This window comes from Taeniopygia guttata, chromosome 2 (genome assembly GCF_048771995.1).
Source record: "Taeniopygia guttata chromosome 2, bTaeGut7.mat, whole genome shotgun sequence".
Taxonomy (NCBI): Eukaryota; Metazoa; Chordata; class Aves; order Passeriformes; family Estrildidae; genus Taeniopygia; species Taeniopygia guttata.
The window spans coordinates 119,023,679-119,048,396 of NC_133026.1; the positions used below are offsets into that span (position 1 = coordinate 119,023,679).

The 24,718-nt window shown below is 38.0% G+C and overlaps 1 protein-coding gene across 3 annotated transcripts in view; it reads right to left on the minus strand.

The window, feature by feature from the left end:
- NCOA2 (nuclear receptor coactivator 2) overlaps positions 1–24,718 on the minus strand; it is a 186,870-nt gene that overhangs the window by 77,844 nt on the left and 84,308 nt on the right. Inside the window, exon 1 of one of the 3 annotated variants that reach the window (XM_030266321.4) lies at positions 10,046–10,181. The exons of the other annotated variants lie outside the window; for them this stretch is intronic. The gene's annotated coding sequence lies outside the window, so the exon portion shown is untranslated. Of the gene's footprint in view, positions 1–10,045; positions 10,182–24,718 lie in introns of those variants that run through there. 3 annotated transcript variants of the gene reach the window in all.

Genomic DNA, 24,718 nt, shown 5'->3' on the forward strand with positions numbered 1-24,718 from the left:
AACTACAACAATAACTAAGAGCTGAACTTCTAATGCTGACTAAGATACTACTCAAGCTTTAATTCCACTGGGCATAAGTGAGCAATAGAGCAATGGAAATATAAATACACTCACTGTAGCGTTTTCCTACAAGGAAGGAGATAATTAGAGAATCAGATATATTGTTACTAAAAATATCCAAAGAACTAATTTTACTCTCCTACTGATGACCTGTACCAACAGGACATGTCAGGAAACTTAATACTTTTTTCCTATTTATATTTAAGATCAGAAATGCATTTTCCTTCTCTTTCCATTTCACTACCAGCAGCCAAAGCATGCCAAATACTTGTAAAAAAAAACCAACAAAAACAAAACAACCCACTGGCTAATTATTCCAATTGATAAATGTAAATCACAAACACTGAAAAATGAAATTTAGAAAATGTTAGGATAGTACATATTAGTAACTACATTCATTGACACCTAACCAGTTTCTATCAGATGTGGGAGACTGAAACAACACAGCCTGAAATATGCTTAAATTCTTTTTTATTTTCTTTTTTTTCTTTTTGTTGTTTTGTTTTTGTTGTTATCAGTAATAAAACAATAGTCCCTGCTCTTGTCGTGACGGCACATCCTCCTTTACATCCTCCACCAGCAACTGCTAAAGTTGGAGTACACAGAGAGGCTTAACCTAATTATAAAGCAATAGTAAACATCCATCTTTCAAATGGGAAAGAAAAGCAGAGGCACCATGAAGTGGGAGACAGGAAAATATCCAGTACAAATCACTTGTGTGAATTTTTACAGTTCTTCAACTCCTCAAATGTCACAAAGGAACATGGCATGCAGAGCAAGCCTTCCAACACTGATCCTCAGCACCAGTGAATTCAGTTAATCATCCAGAGTCAATGCAGAAGAAGATAATGTGCATTTTATCTCTTATCAGAGCAGGCCATCTTCCAAACAAGGCCTGTTAAACTGTCAGATTTATTATAAGCCTAACAAATGCAGTTAAAGAATAAGTGAGGATTACACCTTCAAAGCTGCTATTTCAACCTGAAAAGTAGCAAACAAAAGGTAAAGTACCATATAGTGGACAATCAGGTAGCAGTACTATACTACCACCCCTCCAGCCAACCAAGAGGTGAAACTAGTGAACATACAACTGATACATATTGAAGAGTAATATGTTTTACTCAGTAAAACACTGACATCAGTGTTTTACTGAGTAACAAACAGAAAAATACTGATTAGTGACTAAAACTATACTTTCATAAGTCAGTGAAAAGTTTGGCAAAAAAATTTTCTCTAACAGCTAATCTGAAAAAAACAGCTTATAATTCTGTGGTTGTTTACTCAGACATACAGCCATTATAGTTCATCCTTTTTTTCCTGTGAAGTTGCCATGACTAGAAAGCTTTCTATCTCAGTTTCAAAATTAGAAATGTGTTCTGTGTAACATTGATTCTGGTAGAAGCCAGAGGAAAGCTGGAAGTCACATGCAAATTCTGACTCTTCACATTTTTTCCTGCTTATGAACTCTTTTTTTCACTGGATTCATTTCAGAACTGGAAAATATTTAATATTGATGCATACTGCAATCTGCAACCTTTTCAGCGAAGGCAACGCTTGCTAGCCACTTTCCCAGGCCTCCAAAGGAAACTGCTGTCAGAGGCAGGATAAGATACTAGATCGGAATGGGGGGGGGGGGGGGGGCACTGGAGCCTAAAGCCAACCTTTCCTTGGTCAGCCCAGCAGCTCAGGAGGAACTTTAGCTCCCAGCACACTCCAGGGCAGCGGAGTCCCAGGCAGCGAACGCAGCCTGCCTGCCCCGCGTGCCACACCGCACTCCCAGAGGCTCGGCCTTTGCACACGCAAACTCGCTCAGCACAGGAGTTTCCACAAATCCAGACAGACATGAATAAGTGTTTGAAAATTAATAAAAGAACCAAGAGGTAAAAATCAAGGGAAATAGAAGGAGCAGGGGGAAAAAAAGACTGCATTGTCTGGTAAAATAAGATTTAAGCAAGAGACAGAAAAGAAAGGTAAGAAATATATTAAATCATCGTCCTGAATCCCTGGTATAAGTAAGCCACATCCTCTACAACCAACTTATGTCTTCCTGTCCTTCACCACTAAACACCTGGAACCCCAAACAAAACAATGCCAATCTGACGAAATAAATAAGATGTCCAATACCTTGGTTGGTGATGGCAACTTCAGATTAAAAACATAAACTTTTTTCACTGGATTCATTTCAGAACTGGAAAAATGCATCTTTCTCAAAACAGCACTACCACCTTTACTATAGGTAAAACTGCTGGAAACCTTAGACACACTACAATAGTCACACAGTAAAAAGCAAAAAGGAAAAAGAGAGCTTCTAAAAGAAAGGTGATAGCAGCAAGCTGAAAGACTCTAGTCACCTTTAAAGGATTTGTACTAAAATCTGACATGCACCTGTAGCCTCTTCTATCTTTTCTATTCTTTCTATTTTAAAGACAGTCTATTACAGGTAACATTAAAACAAGATTTATGGTGGTATTTAGCAAACTCTATTCTTCAACTCCGCAAACTGGAACTAAGAAAAGAAACATAATTTACTTGGAATTGAGTCCATGTATAAAAAGTGAAAACTGGATTCAACACCTACTACTCACATTTTTAAGCTGAAGGCTCCTTCCTCAATCTTTTCCCTCACTCTTGTGTAATGGCTTTAGAGTGGTGTATTAGACAGAACTAAGACGACATATTCCATTTGCAGCCTGAAAGCCAATAATGCTCATGAATTTTTTACCTGACAGACACTTCAAGATGCCACTGGGAAGATCATCTAATAAACACATTAGGCTGCAAATGGGCGGTAGCAGCTCTTTAACACATGCTGTAACAATCAAATAAATGGCTAACATTAATGTTCAGTGTTACAGACTGGGATTTAATATGACTTTCTGTAAAATCCACCTACGTCTTGACGGAGAAGGAGGTTTTTCTTAGCTACTCAAGCCCACAGGTTTAAGAAACCCCCAATTCTGCTTGAGACTTTGCCAAAACCCCTCCAGACTGACCCAAGCTCTGTAGGCTGGCTCCTACCTTCTATATTCCCATAGGCTAAGGCTCTTAACAGAGCCACTCACTCAGCTGCTTATGGATTAGGCTACGTCAGCACCTCTAATATGCCCAGGAATAGCAAAACCAGGCTCTAATAAAACAACAGTGAAAAAATATCAGAAGAAGGAAGTACCTTTTTCTTTTTTTTTCTCTTAATATACAACAGGTTTGCTTAATTTCTACTTTTAAAGAGGAAAGGATCTGTTTGCATCAAAACATCATCAAAGAGGAGACAGGTGTTACTACTTAAAAAAACCTTCAAGACTCTGTACTGTAATTTCAGGTCTGGGATTCTATTTCTCTAGTTATCAAGAATTGTTTGTGATTCTTAATACTCAAGGACAAAAAAATGCAGGTTAATATCACAGAAACTTCCCCTTAAACACCAAATTAAATAACAAAATGCAAGGCCAGAATATCTATATCTATACATCACTCTTACATCCTTTTGTTTGCATTAGGTAGGTAGCTAAGTTAAAAGACTAAACCAAACCAAAAGTTATTATAAATTAATTTAGCCTTACATGATGCATTTAATAAATACTAAGCCTGCAAGCATTTTCACTGGAAAAGGAGTCCAAGTTCCCACATAAGTTGTTTATTTAATCTAGATTTTTCTCTTGCAGTTCACAATTATTAACAATTTATGAGACTGATTTTGAAGCCTACTATTCATATCTACTGTGATTTAAAATAAAACTTTGTGAATAGCACAGGTGATAAATGAAGCAAATCCAGCAACACAGAAAAGGATAATATTATGGGAACATTTGTATTTAAACAGCTTTCATTTCCAGTTGATGATACTTCTGGAACAGTGAGTTAAGCATATTTTGACTCCTACTGAATCTTCTCTGCCAATCTCAGTTTCCAAACTGTTATTTGTCCACTTAAACTCGCACACCAACTTCCTCCCCAGAAACCACCAAAGAGCAAGGAGAAAATCAGACTCAAGAGACAGCAAAAATGGAGCAACTCTCAAAAGCATAAGACACTGTGGAAAAACTCAAATCCATGAACATTTTCTAATCTCGTAACTGACACAAATGTACACATTACTTACAACACCAGAAAGCTTATACAGTTTGGTGTGATTTTCAAGATGCCTATCTTAGCAATGAGAAAAATATGACCAATCACATAAACAAAGGCATTTACACATGCCTGTAATGTGGGCTTGCCTACATTAGGATTTCACTGCAGTTAACTGCCTGTCAAACACCAGTCTAATTGCACTAGATAAAACATATTCCATTGATAAAAAGCTCAGGAAACATGGTTTTGTATAGGTAAAAAGTAGAGGGCAATCCAGACAGAAACACAGCATGTTTCCACACAAGGTGTATACAGTATATAGCATTTAGAGTTACAGGATCTACACACAGAGATAAAACCTATCATATCTGAATTTGAGTTCTTTCATTTACCAATCTGAGTTCCAATGACTTCACACAGCTAGAGAGGTGCTGGTCCTTCTGGTCACTAGGACAAGCTTAGCGTGTCTGCACACTCAGGTACAATGTGATGTGCAACCTTCAGTCTTAAGCAAAAAATGCTTATGTTGCACGCCACCTTCCATATCTCTAACCTGGGCATCAAAATAATGTTCCTTCAGCCCCAGAGTAGATACTGTTACTGAAAGCACATAATCTTACTGAAACTTTTCTTGCACTTCAGTAGCTCCAACTCTATATGTCTTCTCTAGCACCTCGGCAAAAATTGAACTCATGTTTTCAATTTTCACATTCCTACTGTACCAAGAGGGTTTATCTTTCTTTTCTACTTAACCACCCATTACTACGAAGTATGTTGAAATTTCAGACCATTATATAGAATGCCAAGTACTTAATTAAAACTCTGAGCTGGAGAAAGTGTATCTAAATATTATCTATAATATTTCTACACATTTTGATATTGTTATCATGGTGAAAGAATAATCCACTGCACACATATGTACAAGATACATACTCCACACTTCCTTCTATAATACTGAGATGCTTTCACAAGCATACATTTAACAGTGTATAATAATACATTTTCAAATTAAGAATCAAGAATTCAGCCTGCTTTGTTCCTGAAGGTTGCAAGTTAACAATAGTCTGAAGTCAAACATATACTCAAGTTAAACAAATGGTATTTGAGCTCCACAAATGGCCACAGTCATGGTAACTTTAACAACTGTCTATGCAGTGAATTGAACTTTACTTTGATGTCCTCTGTGCCCCTCAGAAGTTCAGAATGCTGCACCGCTTCTTTAAATTGTATACCAAATTATCCTGTTCAGTACAGTGCCCAAGGTTACAGTTTACCCATCCTCTCTGCCTCTGCAATGCATTTAGAGTGTCTGTCCTGGAAAACACTCAGTGTCCTCCTCAGCCTATGATGGCTTGCTGGAACCCTGGTCCCAGGGGGTGCTGCCTAGCAGCAAGGATGTGGTTCCGGATGTTATGGGAGAGACCAGATGGGGAGCCTGGCCTCTAGTCCCATCCCGTATTTGTATGAACAGGTAGATCCCCTCAGCAGGTGCTTCCTGCTGATACTGGCATGCATGCCAGTGTCATCCATTCACACTGGAGCAGCAGTATAAGAGTTGGGAAGTAGAAAAGGCTTTCCTCTTATTAAAGTTTGAGGAGCAACCAATTTAATACATGCTTTTTGAGAGACTACAGCTATATGCATGAAAGATTTGTATCACCTCCCAACATGCCGAATTAGAGTTTTGTACTTAAATATATGCTAGATGGACATTAGACTTTTGGCAAAGCTACTGTGAGTGCTAACTATACACATTGTTACTAAGCTCAATAATTAAAGCCACCAAATTATGCCAGAGTCACATATGAGTGTCTTGCTAACACTTACAAAGTATTATTAACTTGATGTTCTTAATACATCCGTGAGTCCAAAAACTGGTCTGTGAACATGAGTAACAGTTATTAACAACTTCAAATGTCATGTCCGTCTTCATTTTATTTGCTTTAGTAAAAAAATGCAACCAGCAATAACAGAAGAAGATAAAAGTTTAATTGTCATTTTAAAGCACTTAAAAGCATTAAACTCACAAAAATGTTGTTGCTTTACTTAGTCAAATGCCAGGAAACAAAATCTGATGAACACCAGTTTTGTAGTCATGTGTGTCTATATGTATACACACACATACATATGAATCCAGGCAGTGACCAAAGAAAATATTCACAGAAATGGCTACATGAGTCAACCAAAAGAAACATTTCGTTTGTGACTACTCTGTCATGGAAGCTTATAGCAGGTGTCTTGGAAGAAGGTACAAGGCAGCCGTAGATGATCCTTCCCCCCATATCTGCCCTCTGTCTCTGACAATCAGTGGTACAAGCTTAGCTGTAGTGTTGCTGTGCCTCCTCCTCCCTCTGAACCTATCTTCAGTGATGCCCAATTCCATCTTAAATCCATATATACCTTTGGCTTCCACAATGCTTACAGGCAATGCCCTACGAGTTTTACAACAGCTCTCTATAAGCTCCCCAAAGCAGAAATGGCACTGTAAAAAAAAGGAACAGTTCTATGGGGATGCTATGACTCAACTGAAATAAATCAGAATTTTATCACTGACTTCACCAAAGCTACAATTCTCCTCCTAGTCTACTATAAGAAGATATCAAACTGTAATTTCTCTCTTTTGTAGGTCATAAATCACTCCATGGGCCTGAAAAAGCTATGCTTGTATCCTGTGGCCCAAAGACAACAAGGTTACCCTACTATTAAAGCTGAATGCTAATTATGAGCCATTTTATTCTCTTTGTAAGAATAGAGTGGAATTCATTTCTTTTAATAATGAAAGTTTAAGATTTTGTTAATAATGAAATTTCTGGTTAAGAATCACAAGTGCTAAGAAAGAATCAATGTCTACTCCAAGTATTTTTAATTTTGGATTGTAATGGAATATAATTACTGAAGAGAGGAACACCCACTATATTCATAGAAGGAGCTGACCAGAAGTCTGCAATACACAGCCCAAAAGCAAAAAATAACACACATTTATAACTACTTGGACTGATTACCTGGCAAAACTTCAGGAAAAGGACCAAAAATAATTGTATTCCAAGCAGTTCTAAGAGAAGTTTCTTCATGAGACTCTGGTGTTGCTCAATCACAACAGCCTATGCTATCAGGAATGGAAAATCACAGCAGTACAGCATCCTGATGAAGTTTGTTTAGGGACAGCGTGCATAGGAGAAAATTAAATGGAAGCAGCAAAGAGGATATTCAGGTATAACACACACTGCAAATTCAATGCATTTATCATAAACTTTTGGGTTGAGTCTTCATTCACAATTTTTGTCCAATTCCTGCACTGTTCCTTATGCTCTGTATCCTCACCACCCAGCCAGCCCTCCCCAGGGCCCCACTGTGCCCTTCAGCTATCAGGGCAACCACGCAGGGATCGCTCCTGGGTACTGAGACCAGCCCACTTCTGGAAGACCAGGCTTTCACATCTTACACCTCACCTCCAGAGACCAAACCTTTACCTGTTAATCATAATTTTTAGTGCAATTCAGGCATCCTTCTAGGCTTGCCACAGATGAACGTAAGCAGCAAGAGAAGCTAAGGAGGAATGCAGGCAGTAAAATGACTCCATCGGGATTTCCTCACAAGTACAGTGATTATCAACTTACAAACACCCTTCTCATTTACTCAGCTCCAACAGCTTGGCTTGTAGATCCAGTCCTCAGTCCTTAACTCAGCTTTCTTACTATAATTATGGGGCTATTATGTATTAATGTGCTAACAAACTTATTCTATTTAATAAAGTAGATTCTGAGAATCAAGGTTGTTTTCATACCTTCCCTCATTCTTTTCTATAACTAGCCTAAATAAATAAATAAAATGTCTTTATAAAATCTAACCAGACAGTTGACTTCCCAACAACATTTATTATTAAAAATTGTTCTAAGAACTCTGGAGTAAAAAAAAACATTGGTATATTTTGCAATGCAGTCACCTTCCCTCCTTCCTTGTACAAGAAATTTCCCTTACAGAAATGACAACAAAACAGGAAAAAAAAAAAAAAGAGCAACACCTTTTGAACATTACCAGTGTAAACCTGCTGACTACAGAAGTACACACAATTCTGAAAAGTGGGCAAACAAAATTACTCTGGTCAAAGATAGTTTTATATATGCTAGATACAATAATTCTGTAAGAAACCACTTACGAAAGAAAACATCCCAACTTGAGTTTTGTGAGAACACAAAGCCACCCGAAGAACACAGTCTGCACAAAAGGTTGATTTTGTTCCAAATTTCCCCCCTTAATACATCCTAAAAGGCATCAGGGAAATCAAAATGACTGTACCAGCAGCAAAAATTTATTTTTCTACAAAACACAGGTGCCAACATATCAGAAAGCACTACTCAGTCCCCACTATCAGGTTAGATCTTCTGTAATGAAATAAAGGAAGAAAACACAAGAAGCAGAGAGGAAGTTTCATTGTTCTTGTGGCTTCGACATTTGGTGCCGTGAACGTGACAGGCTCTCAAGCCTCCACGCCATGGCACCGCCTGCCCCAGGCCTCTGTACCAAAATGTTACTATGCTGCAATTAAAATAATCAAACCAAGACAAAAGAGAACAAGCAAATAAATAGCGCAAACTTGTTTACGTTTCTGGCTCTGCCCTCACAGTATGAAATAAAGTCTCTTCAAACACCAACTACATTAATTTAAAAAACAATAATATTTTCCTTTCTCCCTCCTATCTCAAAGTAGCATGAGTTTTTCAAAGTTCTAAATAAAATAAACTAAGGCATTTCCTGTATGCATTTAGTTAATTATTAAACTGATTCTACGCATGATAGTCACCACCACTATTTCAGTATGAATCTGGGAAAACACACTTTTAGCAAACTGCCAGTGCACTGCAGTAATGACTGATCATATGCATCCTCTCAACCCTGCCCTTAACTTTCTGAAGAAATTACAACCAGCACTCCTATACAAATCTAAACACTTAATTTTAGCTTCTTTTTTTGTGGTCCAGGATTAGTATTACTGCTGTGATTTAAGGAGAAATGCTGGGCTTAATGCTGTGTACGAGAGGAAAATAAAGTCAACAAGCCTGCAATAACTTCCCAAGCAGGGGAGAGAGCATACTGCCTTCACTTTACTACAAGTAACTACCAATAACCTTTTTGAGGGGGATTATTAGTTAGTTAATCTGCAATATTAAATGCTGTCCTCCCAAGGTTAAAAGAAAGGTAAATACTGCAGAGATATTTAATGACATCATCATGCATAACCATGAGATAAATACGAGGTCTGAAGATTAACTGAATGTCATTCTGTTTACAAGAGCGTGTACTTGTAAAGAAAACTATTAAGATTATAGAGAAAGTTACATAACAACTACCAATATTTCAGTGTGTTTTGTCTACTCAAGCTCTTCGTCAGAAAAAGAAAGCTTTACTGCAAAAATAAAGCTGACATACTTTGTACTTTCCTCATGTGCATATAAATTACTGAATATTGAATAGTAATTACTGCAATGAAAAAGACACTCTCAGGCTCCACCTCCTCTTGACACTGGGAAAATATAGATGGGTTTGTGTATTATTCTGGATGCCAGAAAACTTGCTTACAAAAATATTTCCTGTGCACGAAGATATATTTAGCCTTATAAACCCATAAAACTGTCACAGGCAACCACAAGTACACCTGTAGCCATTAAAACGGGGGAGGGGAACAACAGAAACTGCAGACTCGGATTTACATTCTTTCTTTGCAATTGTTAATTAGAAACATTATCTTTAAACTCTCTTTCTCAAACAGAAATTAGCTGTACCTCCCACACCCCCAAACCAACATCTCCTAGCCCCCCTGCACCCCCAAGATCAGACACCTATGATGCACACAGGAGCACACATACGTGCAAAGAGAAAGCACTAACAATGAAGTCACAGCACTTCAGAAACACACCTTGTCGTCTTCCAGCCCTTGCAGATGAAGGCAGATCTTATTAGTTTTTCTGCGTCTTCAGATCAAGATGTACATAAATCCCCCACTCATCACACTGGGTTTTTTTAGTAAAAATAGGAGGAGAGAAAAAAAAAAAAAGACAAAAAAAGAAAAAAAGAAATAAAAAAGAAAAAGAAAAAAAATCCAGACGATTACCAGTAAATTTACAGCTTTAAAAATATCAGCTCTCCATTATCCCAAACCTGTGTTATGTCTTGATGTAAACCAAAGCACATGCTGAGTGAGGACGTGCGCACACAGCAGCTTATCATCTCTGTCATCTGCTTCTAATGACAGCTGACAAACTGGCCACGCTAATCCTTCCCTAACTGCTGATCAGAGAGATCCCCCTTTGACAATCCAGCATGGTGGAGTACTCGAAAATTCCTCCTGCTTCTGTTCTGTTGCTGCTCTAAAAAGCAGTTTCCTTTTCATTGAGATAATAGCCTTTTCTGCAGTCACGTGGCACCCGGGCTACATTAGCAGCGCTTGATGATAACAGAGTAACTCCCCTCCCTCCCTTCTGCTGATTTTAAGTGTACGACTCCTGGAGAAACCCAAACCTGGCACACTTGAAATCATTTTGCATCTTCCTCTGTCGAAGAGCAAATTGTGCTGTCGATGTGGAAGAGGAATATAAGGGCTCTCTCTCCTTCTTGCACGAAAACTAATTAGTGAATATATTTTTAAGCAGTGCCTTTGTTGGGGCATACACATTGGTCATAAACATGTCATATGAGACTAAACTGAATATTAAACATGTTTAATACTGAGTATCTGGCACACTAGAATTATTATTTTCCCCCTAGAGTACTTTAATTTTTTGCCTGTAATTTTAGTTCATTTGCAATAAATATTCTTCTCTCAGCAACAACCTATGGTTCAAATCCCCCCAGCACCCAACTCTCCTGTAAATACAAAAAATCACAAATAACAAATGAGCCACACTACAGACTCTAGTGTCAGTGCTTCTATATATTAAGTGACATCATTTATCTTGCTTTAACTCAGTACCACAACAAATATCTTAAGCATTTTTCTAAACACACCGTCGAGTGAGGAATTCTAGTTAAGCTTTAGCTTCGGATTTCCCTCCTGATTGCCAAACCCCAGGCAGGTTTGCACCTCACTACCCAGAAGTTTTCCCGTTTATAAAAGGCAAAGTACACAGACAAGCATATTGTTCTGTCCTGCCTTCAATGAAGTAGTTCACAGACTACAGAACAAGCCTTTCCTCTTCTGCACTAGCGCCATTTCCCTACTACCTCAGCACACAGCATAAATATCCCCAATTTATTCCCCCAGCTCTGTCCTCCTCTCACAACACTGGGCAGTGCAGCTGGGCACACACCAGCATAGCCTTACCCAGACATTTCATTGTTGGGATTTGCAAACTATTTAAGAAAGCTGTGGATGAAGCACTGTAAAATAATTGTCAAGCCCACAGAACCACTTCTACAGCTTTGTACCTGCTCTTTTCCTATATGATCAAGAAACAGAATTATCTCCTTTTGCTTTAGGGCAGATATTAGGAAAAATGGTTCTTCCCCCCAGGGGTGGCTGGGCACAGGCTCCTCAATGAAGTGGTCACAGCACTGAGCCTGGCAGAGTTCAAGGAGTGTTGGACAATGCTCTTGGGCACAGGGTGTGACTTAGGGATGGTGCTGTGCAGGGCCAGGAGTTGGACTTGATTCTTGTGGGTCCTTCCCTGTAATTCCTTCTATTTCCACCTTATCCCATTACACTACTTCATTCTCCTTAAAGACAGCACTGATCATTAACTTATGGTTTCTCCAGGAAACTGGAAAACAGTTTTAGATACTGTGGCCATACTCACAGGAAAATAAAATGGAAATTGTGAAGAAATAGTGGCTGTCCTGTACATATGATTTTTGCCAATGCTGCCCCTTCTGTTTAATCCTCTCCCTAAGGACAGCTCTACTCAGGAAAGCAGCCCTGCCCAAGGCTCTGGGGAAACCTGCTCCAACACTGATGAACATTATGAGCTCAGGCCCAACCTTCCTGCAGCAGAGCGGCTGAAAGCGAAATGGGAACGAGGCCCCTTCTGGAGCAGTGTGAATCCTATTTTCTACTCTTCTTTTTTCCATGCTACAGAGGGAATCTGTGAGAAAGATCTTCAGTCCAGGAAGAAATAATCTGGTTCCATAAGGAGAATACATACAGCAGAAAAACATACTCACAGTAAATTGAGGGGGTTTATTATTTTCAGGCCCTTCTCGGTATGTCCCTCCTTCTCAAAGCACTACATTGCATAGAGTGAGCAAAATAAATATTATTTGGAGTTACACACAACTTTTACCCCAATAGAACAGGAACTGCTTTGAAATCTTAATTTTATCTCATTTGCATTTTCCATATTAATTCCTTATCTAAAGAAGATGCATTGAGCATACCAGTCAAATTGGAAAATTATACTAATGGGACAAAACCTGAAGATTAGGCAGAGCATCTCTGATATTCAAGAAAATATATTAACAATCACCAGAAGGAAAATGAGCTTTCACAAGAATGCACACACACAAAACACTTCACTTGTGAAGTACGAATCTAAGGAAAACAAAAAGTGGGAGTATCCCAGTCAGATACCATAGCTAGAACTATCTCACTGATATTTACAGGAATCATAAAATGAGAAATTTAAAGTCAAAACAATATGGTGAGCACAAACACAATAATCACAGTATTAAAGAAAGAATTATGTGTAAGTAAAAAGGAGGTAACAGAAAATAGTCATTGTAGCAATAAAATAGGAGTTAAAGGCTGAAAAAGCAGTGAAAGAACACAGATGTTGTTAAAAGATTGCTTAGTGAAGAACTGTATACAGATAAAGCTAACGGAGAAGTAGGAACATTCCACTGCAGTGTACACACTAATTATAGACAAAAAGGGAAAGGAGAAATGAGTGAAAAAATACTCCTGACAGAAAACATTGCTCTGAATGGGAACAAGGGAACATGCAACAGCAAAGAAGGAAAGGCTCTTTGACTTTACCAGGTAGTGAATACATACTTCCAATGAAACTACAGAGTTGCTGCTACTTTTTAAATAGTTTCACAGGAATCACACACTCAACTTGGGGGTGAGCAGATGACATTCAAAACTAGCTCTAGCATTAGAGACTTTTTTATGTTAGGATAAGACACAGACCTTATACAGCAGAAGAGGTTCACCTAAGTTTTCTCTAAGAAATTTATCTCATTAATACTTCATTTTCTTTGTCCAGCTGCAGGTAACTTTGAAGTAGAAATGGGGAAAATGCAGCTTCACTAAAACATTTACAATTTATGTTCAAATAACTGAAAATTATAAACAGAGCACTGTCCTCATTGCATTCATTTCACAATTTTTAAAGTTTGTTTTCCTTTTCTTCCTTTCTTTTTCTAGAGAAAGAGTGAATCAGGCAGGCAGAACATACCACAACAATCTGGTGTTCTTTGCCCTTCTAATATACCCACACCTGAGACAAGTACTAGTAAAGCTATCTCAAAACACCTTTTCAGTCTTTTTAATTCCAATTAATAAATTATTATTAGGATCCAATTCCACCCTCACAATCCCTTCAATCCTATCAGTTTGGAGCAGCCAGAGGGGTACCCTAATTGACAGGTATAGTAACAGCCCTCATTTGCAAAATAGCAAGACATTTCAAATTGTGTTTGTAAGGGTTTGCAAAGCTGACTCACCAGGCTTTATTCAAGGCATGAGGCCACTGACTTTTAGGAAAGCTGACTGGGCAGCATTAAGTCTCACTCCTTATGAGAAAGAATGGAAAGGCACTGTACTAGCTCAGAGAACAACTAGAAACTATTAGGACTGACTGCTATGATGCACTATAAGGATATTACTGCTCAGATAAAGAACTAAAACATAGTGATTTACATGTGTTACATTTCAATAAATGTAGACACAAACATACAGTTCTTAAATATTAGGTACTTTTTCAAACTCCTCTAACTGAACATTATACAAAAACATTGGTTTTTCAAGTCAAAACTGAAAACATGTTGACTTAAATGTTAATGACATGGATATTTCATCAGTTTAGAACTCTTAATTGAAAACTAGGATTCCACCTCTTAACAGCTGATGAAAAATGAATAGAATACTGTAGATAAATCTAGTTTTTTCTGACCTTTGCATCTTCTCTTGAAGGGCACAGAAATCCTATCACTGGAATTTGTAGCATCTGGCATTGCTCAGTCTCTGTATTAGCAGTACATGCACCCACAGTGCTAAGAACCTTTTGATTTCTGTCCATACGAGGGCAATGAAAAGACACTCCCTCCCCGCTCAACCTTAGGTATTACTGTTGACTTCTCAGTTCTTAGATATTACTGTTGACTTCTCTCTTTGTTTAATAAGCTGTTCATGCTTCTTGAAGACAGCTCATCAAGGCTCTCATAACTTTCATAAACATCCACTCAGGGCATTCCACGTGCAAGTAAGTATCTGCAACATCTAACTGGAGAATTCAGTACTGAGGTGTGTGCCATATATGGCAATTAAGTTCTGTATGGGCATGTCCACTGAGAATTGTGTTCTTTTTTTTTTTTTTTTTTTTAAGACAAGTTTGATGACTATGGTTAATTGAAATTTTTGAATAATAGTTCAAGAGGATTTCTTTTATTTTTTTTTTTTTAATCTCTAGCACTTCACTCCTTTGCCTTTAATTAAGAAGGGATACAAGAGAAGAAAAAGGGGTTCTTTCAGTGCAATCTGGAAATGGTCAGCTCCTGGCTCAGTTCTTTTACCTCCTGCACACTAAAAAAGGTTGTTCTCCCCTGCTCATAGCCTCTGAAGCAGAGTGCTTGCCAGTGCTCCCTACAGGTTATAGACAGAAAGGTGCTCTCTGACAGAAATGGGCCTCAACCCACAGAGAGAAAAGTTCAAGACCATGAGTTGCTTCCATCCATGCTGAGGGTACAGCATGGATGGAAGGAGAGGAACTTAGCAAAGGAAGTTTAGCAAGCAAAGAAAATCAGAACTAGAATGCAAATACGAGAGCATAGAAAAAAATGTTCTATTAACACACTATGTTACATAAATGTATTAACAGCTAGTGCTACCATGTGTTTTTAACAGAATGTAGCTAGTTATGAAGAGTCAGGGATTTTTTTATAAAGAAATTATTTTACACTCTACAAAATGTGACTGCCAGTAAATATATTTTTTAAATCAGCTTAAAAAACAGAAGTACTTTGAAGGATTTTTAATAGTAAAAGGTTCCCAAAATTTGCAGACTGAGTGCTGGCAAGATTCAATGGCTGAGATTTGAATTAGATGAAAGTTTTAACTAGATAAAAGTCAGACAAGAATACATTTATTTTTAATAGCAAAACAAAACCATACTAATTAATCCAAGGATAAGGTAATTTTTCTTTCATGTAGTCTTACCTATAAATAAAATATTTCTAAATTACATCATATGACTCAATCAAGGTAGAAGATGAAAGGTAAAATAAATTGGTGAAATTTCAAGGTTTCTGATAACCAGGCAGGACAGAACAGTGTAACACTCCAGCTGGCCATAACAGCAACAGGGTATGAACTCAGCAGTATTTGATACATTACCTGTGTTTCCCTTGAAACAGAAACTTGCTGTTGTGTTTAATGCAAGTGGAACCTCTAACTTTTAGTTCAGGATACAGCAAATTATTCTGCCATACCTGGTGATGAACACTCAGGTCTCCGCAGCTAGATCTCATTTTTAAGAGAAGACTAACATTTCCCAGGAAGTCACAAATATCTCATGTCTCCTGAACATTCGGTGTCTTCTAACTGCTAGTGGCTTGCAGACATTGCCTTGCATGTGAAAAGCCAGCTCCCACAAGAAGCAAGCAGGAAATGCACAGACACTGTATCTTGCAGATCCTGAAATTCTGGGCTTTCACATCCTTCCAAGAGACCTCAATGAAGAAAGGAGATGCTACTGATTATGACTACTGTCACTTGGGAGAAACTTGAACACCGGGACAGCTGCTTCTTACAAATTTGAGAAGAAATAATGAGCTAATTTAACGTTGCATCATCCACTCTCATCAGTTCTAACAAGGACCTGAATCAGCACTTTGTGATGCTGAGCGGTGAACGGCGACAATGAACAGCAAACATTGATGACTGACCCCTTGCCTTAAGCACTCAGCATGTGGTACACAGAAAAACAGTCATGCTCCAGATTTTGGTATTATTAAACATCCAAAATATCAGTGGATGAGATGGGGTACAGAAAAGAAACTGAAGAAAGTTAGATTTTCTATGAATAGATTTCAAGCAGTAATTTCCATCAGCTTTAGACAGAACCACAAAACTTAACTGAGCCCAAGCATAACTCCTGAGAACGGCAAGAACTGATACTTTTTGATGAGAAAACCAAAAGCCATAGACTGCAGCCTATCAACCAAAAAGTGAAAGGAAAAGCAGGACCAATTGAAATTAATTTGACTTAAAATAAAATAATCAAATACTCTGCTATGCAATAAATATCAACTTCAGGACAATTGGTCTATGCTAATTTTTATAATGACGTAGATGTGACAAAATTGGCATTTAACTTTAGTACAGTGTAAATTCAGAAACTACAAATCCCACTTGTGAGAATAGAAGAGGAAAAAACTCCACAACCTTTGTGACAATCCAACAGCAATGACTGAGTGTAGAGTATTAAGGAATATTTAACATAATGATAGTTATGTGTTCAACAGAAACCAGACTTGCTCACTTTTCACACAAAAGTGCAGGTTTGCTATAAGCAGCAGTAATAACAAATGACACCATTCAAGCATCTAAGACAATACTCATTTCATTTAACTAAAGAAGCAATAAAATTTAGGTATGTAGGTAAATATCTACAGTAGAAACAAGACAATTCTTACAAAGACTTAATTCTGAGCAGAAATGCTACACAATCTTAACTAACCCCCAGCGTGAATATTTAAGTCTATGATAAGAGGAAACGTGTCAGAACTTGGGTCTACTGCTAACTCTTATAAAGTTCAACACACTGAATTCCAAAACAGGAATCTGGTTACAACTTTACTTTGTACTAGGTTTTCCCTAAAATCAGCTGCAAAGTCAGTTCACCTGTAAGACTGAAAAGATCAGAAGCAGAATACTGCTTGATCATTTTAATCTGAAATACTTAGAACATATAGCAAATCCTGTCCCATCCTGAGGACTCCTATACACATTTACACCATATTTTACATCAGTATGAAAAAGTCAAACACAATATTTGAAAATAGATAGCAGACACATTACAACTGCTATCAACTGCAAACAGCAGACCTGACAGATCTTCCCTCAATGTAAAATTAGTGACCCATACCATGTTTATACACAGTACATTTTCCACAAAAGCAATCTCAAAAGTATTACTTTAATGAACATATCAACAATACAGACAGTGCATTTCATTTTCTCAAAGGCTGCATTTGAGCATGTTGTATTGAAACACAAGAACATACAAGGATTGAGAATGAGGAGAAAAGTCAAGTTTGGAATGGCTATTTCATTGCTTTCCTTTTGGCAAAGAGATTCCCATCTTTATCTTTCAAACACATGGTTGTCATGACTCATCTTGAAAAAGCAGTACTTGACAGTTCACAGGACAACTTCTTAAAATCATTAGCAAATAACCTTTAATATGAGACTTACAAGTAATTTAGATTTTTACAAATTGCCAGTCTCAAGCTTCTTTTCTAAGCTCCAAGTTAATCATGTAATAATATATAATATTGTTTAAGCCATTTGTCTTGCCATTTGAAGCAAATATCCTTTGAGAAGAAATCAGCCAAGTTTAAATTAACTGTCCTTTCTGCTGTGCAATTTCTTCCCCAAAACTAAACAGAAAATAGGTGGGCATGTAACATTTCAAGACAAAAGAGCTCAAAGAAAACATTTTGTTGGCAGTTTTAACAGCCGTATGGCAAAGACAGAAACAATTTGAAATAATCTGGACATAAAGTCATATTTCGCCTTCAAAAGTCAGAAATGCAATCACATCTCAGGGTTCTGTGGTCAAGATGACCCCGAGATCATAAAAAGTCTCTTCCTCCCAGCCCCGCAGCCAAAGAAGAAGTCCAGATGCGTCGGTTTTGCTTCTCAAGGTTGTTTATTTTCTCTTATCTATAACGTTCTTTCTCTGACCTGCTAAGCTCTGTCTAGCAAGTCAGATCGTGGCATTCTGTTTGCCCTCTAGGGTGGTGTTTACATTTTATACTATGAACTACGTGTACTTTTTTTCTGATTAATTCCCAGTACCTATCACCTATGTTAGACAGTGTGTCTCTACTCTAAACCAATAAAAAGTGTCACCATCACAGTGAAAGATGGAGGGCAAGAAAAAGGAGAAGAAGGACAAGACACACCCAAATTCCTCCATCTTGCCTCCTTGAACCCCATTCTAAAAAATCCCAAAATTCTACTTTTTCACCCTGTGTTATATTAACTCAAACTCTTGTGACCTGTAAATCTTCACACAAAATCGGCAGTTTTTTCCACAGGCTAGAATCAAAGCCACAGGTGTTTTTGACTTTGTGCCAAGGTCTCCAAACCCCCTGCCAGAGTCTCAACACAGCCAGGGCAGCCAGAAGGATGTCCTGGGTTCCCACAATCACAATCCAGTCAAAGCAACTGTGAGAGAACTGATGTGCTCTATTTCCAAATTATACCTCCACCTGAGAAGCAGGATGCTCCAACAGGGCCACCTTAAACTCCAAGTACATGGCCACTACCATTGTCCAAAAGCAATCCAGCCTTACTCGCTAAGCAATATTTCAAGACCATCTTTTGACTTTGTTTTGTGATGTGCATTTTTACCAACTGCTTTGCAAATGACAAAGCAGTGGTAATTTTGAATGATAAAGCCATGTAGAGTCCTGGACATGGGAAAGCTGATTTTCTCTTTATTGCATATGTGACCAGCAGGTCAAGTGAGGTGATTCTCCCCTTCTACTCTGCTCTCATAACACCCCACCTGGAGTCCTCCATCCAGCTCTGTGGCCTCCAATATAGGAATAACACATCTGATGGAGTGAGCCCAGAGGACGGCCACAAAAGATGATCAGAAGGTTGGAGCACCTCTCCTATAAAGACACAAAGAGTTGGGGTTATTCAACCTGGAGAAGTCCCCAGGAAGCCTTACAGAACCTTCCAGTACCTAAAGAGGACTTACTGGAAACCTCTGGAGGGACTCTTTACAAGGGCATGTAGTGACAGCACAAGAGGAAATGGTTTTAACCTGAAAGAGGGTAAGTACAAATTAGATATTGGGAAGAAATTCTTTACTATGAGAGTGGTAAGATGCTGGAACAGACTGCTCAGAGAGGTTGTGGATGCCCCATCCCTGGAAGTGTCCAAGGACAGGTTGGATGGAGCTTTGAGCAACCTAGCCTAGTCGAAGGCCTCCCTGTCCATGCCGGGGAGGTGAAACAGGATGATCTGTAAAGTCACTTTCAACCAAAATTATTCCATGATTCTGTGATGCTATGGGAGTTGTGGGGGTTGGATACTTGTTTTGGAATAGCTACACAGACACTCTGATAACCATATTTTTGAAAATGCTTCTAACTTAACTCAGTAGAGCCAAGGTTCAGGGACAAGCGCTCTACTCCCAGAAGAGAGCCTGACAGGAGTGGATACAATGAAATTTAAGTGAACTGAGGCCATGAATTTACACTAAAAGGAGCTTTGTTCTCAAACTGGTGTGATTCTCTTGATAAGCATGTTTGACACTGCATTTTCTTGCTGATGTTACTGTTCAAAAAAATTAAGGTGTTAGCAGGCTGCTGAAGGATTTTTTTTCCCTTGAAAGTCTTTTGGAAAAAAAATCCCACATTTTTCAGGGTGCAAGGAAGGGGATGCAAGGTACAGTGATGACCATCCAGAAATGTAAGCCCTTCCAGATCAAGAAGAAAAGATACCTACAGTAAAATAAATTTTACAAACAATGTTGAGAACCAATTAAAAAAAAGGCTAATCCATGTCCCTATCAGATAAGAGATGCAATTTCTTAAATTACCTACTGCTTGGAGACTTTGGATTTAATGCAATTCTGAATACACTGGCTGTCAATGCTACATAAATGCACATACAGTAGGCACTGAGGGGCACATGTGAGAACACTTTTTGAGAGGATCAACAGTGGAGAGCCCCCAGTGGAAGCAATGAATGATATGTTGAAAATTAAGTAAGAGGGCCAATTAAAATACCTCAACTTTAGAAAACCAGGCAATATGAGACTACAGCTCCTGTCTGCAGTGCTGTTCTTCTTTACAAAAGTGTATTTAAAAAAAAAATCCTGTGGTTTCAATATAATTTTATGACTTGAAATATTTCATAATACAAGGGTTAAAGACAGCAAAGGAAATATTGAGCTGAGTATCCCCTACTTAACACTCATACTAACATTTGTATTTGCAATGGAGATCACTGAGACGGAGAAGGAGAAAGAACTGACAAAGTTCCCATTTATGGTTCAGGTTCTTAGGAAGTTTCCATGACACAGAATTCCTGCAATTTCTAATACATCACACTTAATATCTGTGCTATACATAAATTAGATTAGTAACTTTTATAAACATATAGCCTGTAGTACCTCAGTGTTCTTAAGAGTCAGAGTGGGGGGTAGATAAGAAAAACCAGACTAACCAAGACATCAGATTCTACAGCTGTGAGGAGGGCTAGATAAAAGTATCCAGTAAATACAAAGACCATGCAAAACAATGCCTAAAGTGTAATGGAAGAGAACCAATAAGGAAGGCAATATAAAGGGAAATACTTCCAAGCAGATGGCTCCTTTTAACCAGACACTTCACTAAGGTTTAAAACTACAGTCTTCTAAACAAAATGTATTGATATGTAGAAGTAAATTTTTTAAAAACAATTTCTGAAAAAGCGCTGGGAATAGCACTGCTTCCCTTCACCATCACAACCTGATTTCTAGTAACATCTTCCCAATCCTTCTAACTGGACATGACTTCAGCTGTAGAAATGCCCTTTATCCAAAAGTGCAGTAGAGAACCAAACATATCCTGGAGCCTGTTATCTCCAAGAGAAGTTTTAAAACACGTGCAATAACGCTCTTACCTCTATTGTCAGCACTGGAAAGTCTGTGCCTATCCCAAATAGTTAAAGCTCTTTTCGATTTAGCTGGATACAAATTTGACCCAATATTTGGACTTGAATTAAAGGCCAAGCATTTGAGATTTATGCTAATGTCACAGATCTCATTTCTAGGTAATTTAAGTGTGATCCACTGAAGACCATTCCTTATACTCTTTCAGGGGCCAAAACTGCTACAGAGAAATCAAATTATTAAAGTAACATATGTCAGCAAGAACATGCACAGCAGTTCTACAAACCCCATGCTAGTTGCCTACTGATTTCCAAGCACAGTTGAGAATATCCACATTAACGTGCAAAGGCCTGTTCTTCCAACAAGCCTATTCTTGCTTTCTGCATGCTTTGTGTCTCTACCTATTCAAGACAAGTTATGTACACACACACACATAACATATGCCTAAATTAGTAACATATATAACGTAAATAGGAAGCAGAGAACACAACTCTTTCAATGACAAGTAGGACCTACAACAAATCCTAGGAAACATAATAAAAGAAAAATCAGTTTCTTTGAAAGCACACTGCTGGCATGTCAATTAGAAAACAAAGGGCTACAGGCATTAGCAGTTATCTCTTACCCTGTAGTAACTTTACCATGATTTTGATGCCATGAAACTCTTATTTGCTTAGTCCAAAACCCAGTATTTGCCTCACCTATGACTATTCTTTTTGGTCTCATGTTAATTTTTTTTTTTTAATGTTTATTATTTTGAAAACTACATTTGCACTTCTCAGACAAAGCTGGGTATTAACAGTTGAAACCAATTCCTTGGAGAAATATTATCACATACTTATACACATAAAACTATATTAGATTTCATACAATGAACACTTTTTCAGGTAGAGCTATGAAGGTATGACTTTTATTCTCAGGGGGAAAAGGAACAGACAAGATATCCATAACCTTACAGTCTGCATGCTGTGCATGTCATGTAGCAATAAATAATTCATATTTTGACCTTATGGGATACCTTTTACTCATGGATTTCAAAGAGCTTTTGCAAAGATGGATATATGCTTTATTATCGGAAGTTTATAGATCTCAGGATGAAGAGAGACATAAAATTACCTATTCAAGGTCATTTAGTAAGCCAGGTGTATTTAAATGGGTAGTATCAGGCATTCTGCCTTTTTGGTTCAGGTTGCAACTTACAGGGACACCACGAGAACAGCCAGATATTGCCTTAAACTTCAATTAAACCTGCAAGAAAGTATGATGGATGTGATCTCTGTAAAAATACAGACAATCTAAACATATTCTTGGGTGAGAAAGGAGAAAAAATTACTAACTCTAGGTACGGGGTAGCAGGTGGGTACAGGAATTCTCCAGAATAATCTTATGCAAGCATTCTAGAAAGGGCACTAGATTCACAGGTGGAGCTGTCAGGATCTGCTAAAGAGGGATGAAAACAAAGCTGTCTTCCTCCACAATGAGATTTTCTTGGAGACTATATCAGTTATCAGAATAAACCTGAAGAAAGTAGAAGCAGTTCTACAATAAAAATTATATAGAGAGGTGAACAGTAGAAAATAATACATTTTAGAAAGACCGATTCTATTTCCAGCAACTTTCCCATAAGATACGCTACCAGCACTTAAAGTATGTAAACCAGAACTAACCACATTAACTATTCTAATAAATACTCTTTTTTTATTTTCGTTTGCTAAAAAAGTAGCACTTCCCCTGATGTTAATAATTAACTCCTGAAAAATATTTTAAATAAAAAATAAATTTACAAAAAACTTTTGTATAGAAAACAACTCCAAAATTATATATGAGAACACTTGTGAGAATGTAGCACTGGGAAGACAGTTTGTTAGTTTAACACCACAGCAATAATGCTTTGGATTAAATACTTAAGTCTTGCAATTCTCTGAACTGCCTTACCTAACATTAAGTACAGGGCTCCATTCATGGCCTTCACTGTAAAGATTGTGTGCAAGTGCTTTCTTGAAGTAAGCTTGGAATATTTTTTACCTTTCAGGATGGAGTCCTCGTGTTCTCTCAGGCTGCTGAGAACTTAGAAGCATATAACATGCATAAATTATCTGTTTAGCTGCCCTCTGAAGTGCAGCAGTAACAGGACCCAAGGTCCTTATGTATTAGCCAAGAAAGATAACAAAGATATAAGCCTTGGGTTGTTTCTTTGTATTGCTCATGTTTGCTTCCTTCTCCCCAAAGAAAGAAGGTACTATAATCTGCCACAGAGGGAGCTTACTCTGTTCTAATAACATGATGCTTAAACAAACCAAAGATTCACATTTTACACAGGGAAAAAATTATCACCACTGTTATCACTACTGGCTTATAAGAATTGGTAGCAAATCACTATTTTATAAAAGGTCTACATTTCAAAGCTAGATTTAACTAACACCACCACTGAAATGTTTCCTTTACATAGAATTAGGTGTCAAAAAGAAAAAAAGAAATAATGAAAATGCACACTTTGTACGTACACCAAAATGAGGTAAACCCAAAACCTAGTGACTGGCAAATCAAACTACCATCATGGGGACTAAAAAACCTATTCTGACTTGTCTATACGATCAGAATGAAATGGAGTTTACAGACATCCAGCATAAACTAAGAAAAGACAGATTTGCCAGAATTTTCCTGGGATTAATTAAAGTGGAATTATTTAAATCCTTCTCTCCTTCCCAGGCCTCTTCAAGCTGAATTTACTCCATTTAGGTAACAAATGCAAAGTAGACAGGAAGGCATGTGCTATTTTCAAATCAGAAAAGCAATCTGGTTTAGAGAATTTTTTTAAGCTTTCAAAATACAAAACCATTCAGAAGACCAAACAAAATACATTCCTCAATTCCTTTGTGCAAGTGGAGTCCTTCAGACAGACAACAAAATGTGCCCCTCATGAATAATTTCCTGCACAAGATTTACATGAAACCCTCAAACGTCTTGATGTTCATGCCCAACTGCAAAAAATATTTGATGTAGCAGAGAGATAAGCAATGCTTCTTGTTGGAGCTGAGTCTCTGATTCCCCTACCCTACAGCTGGTGTGTAAACAGGAGTATCAGCATTGAGGACTGGGATAAACACAAGCCTCGGTGCAAAAGGTGAGGGGCCATTACCACACTCCGCACGTGTTTCATCACAGTCTGTCCCGTACCTTCTCCGTACTTAAGCTCCTTACCTTTTTTTCACTGCTACTTTCACCACCTGTGCTTAAGCAGAAATCATTATAAGCTTATTAGCTGTAAGTGGTCACGTCCACAAACATGGGGAAGGGTTGGTGCTTGGTGCCAATCAGCTTTCACTAATCTGCACCCTACCAGTGATCCCACTGCTCCTAAGGATTGACTATCAGGAGGTCAAAACTGTTCCCTGAGCCAAGAGGGGCACAAATGTCACGTTCCCGGTTCCCTCTCTTATGCTGAAGGCATGTATCACCCTAACTCCCATATCTTATGGAAAATGAACGTGTCCAGTTACTTCTTTGATTATGAAACTATTTTTTATGTCACAGACATT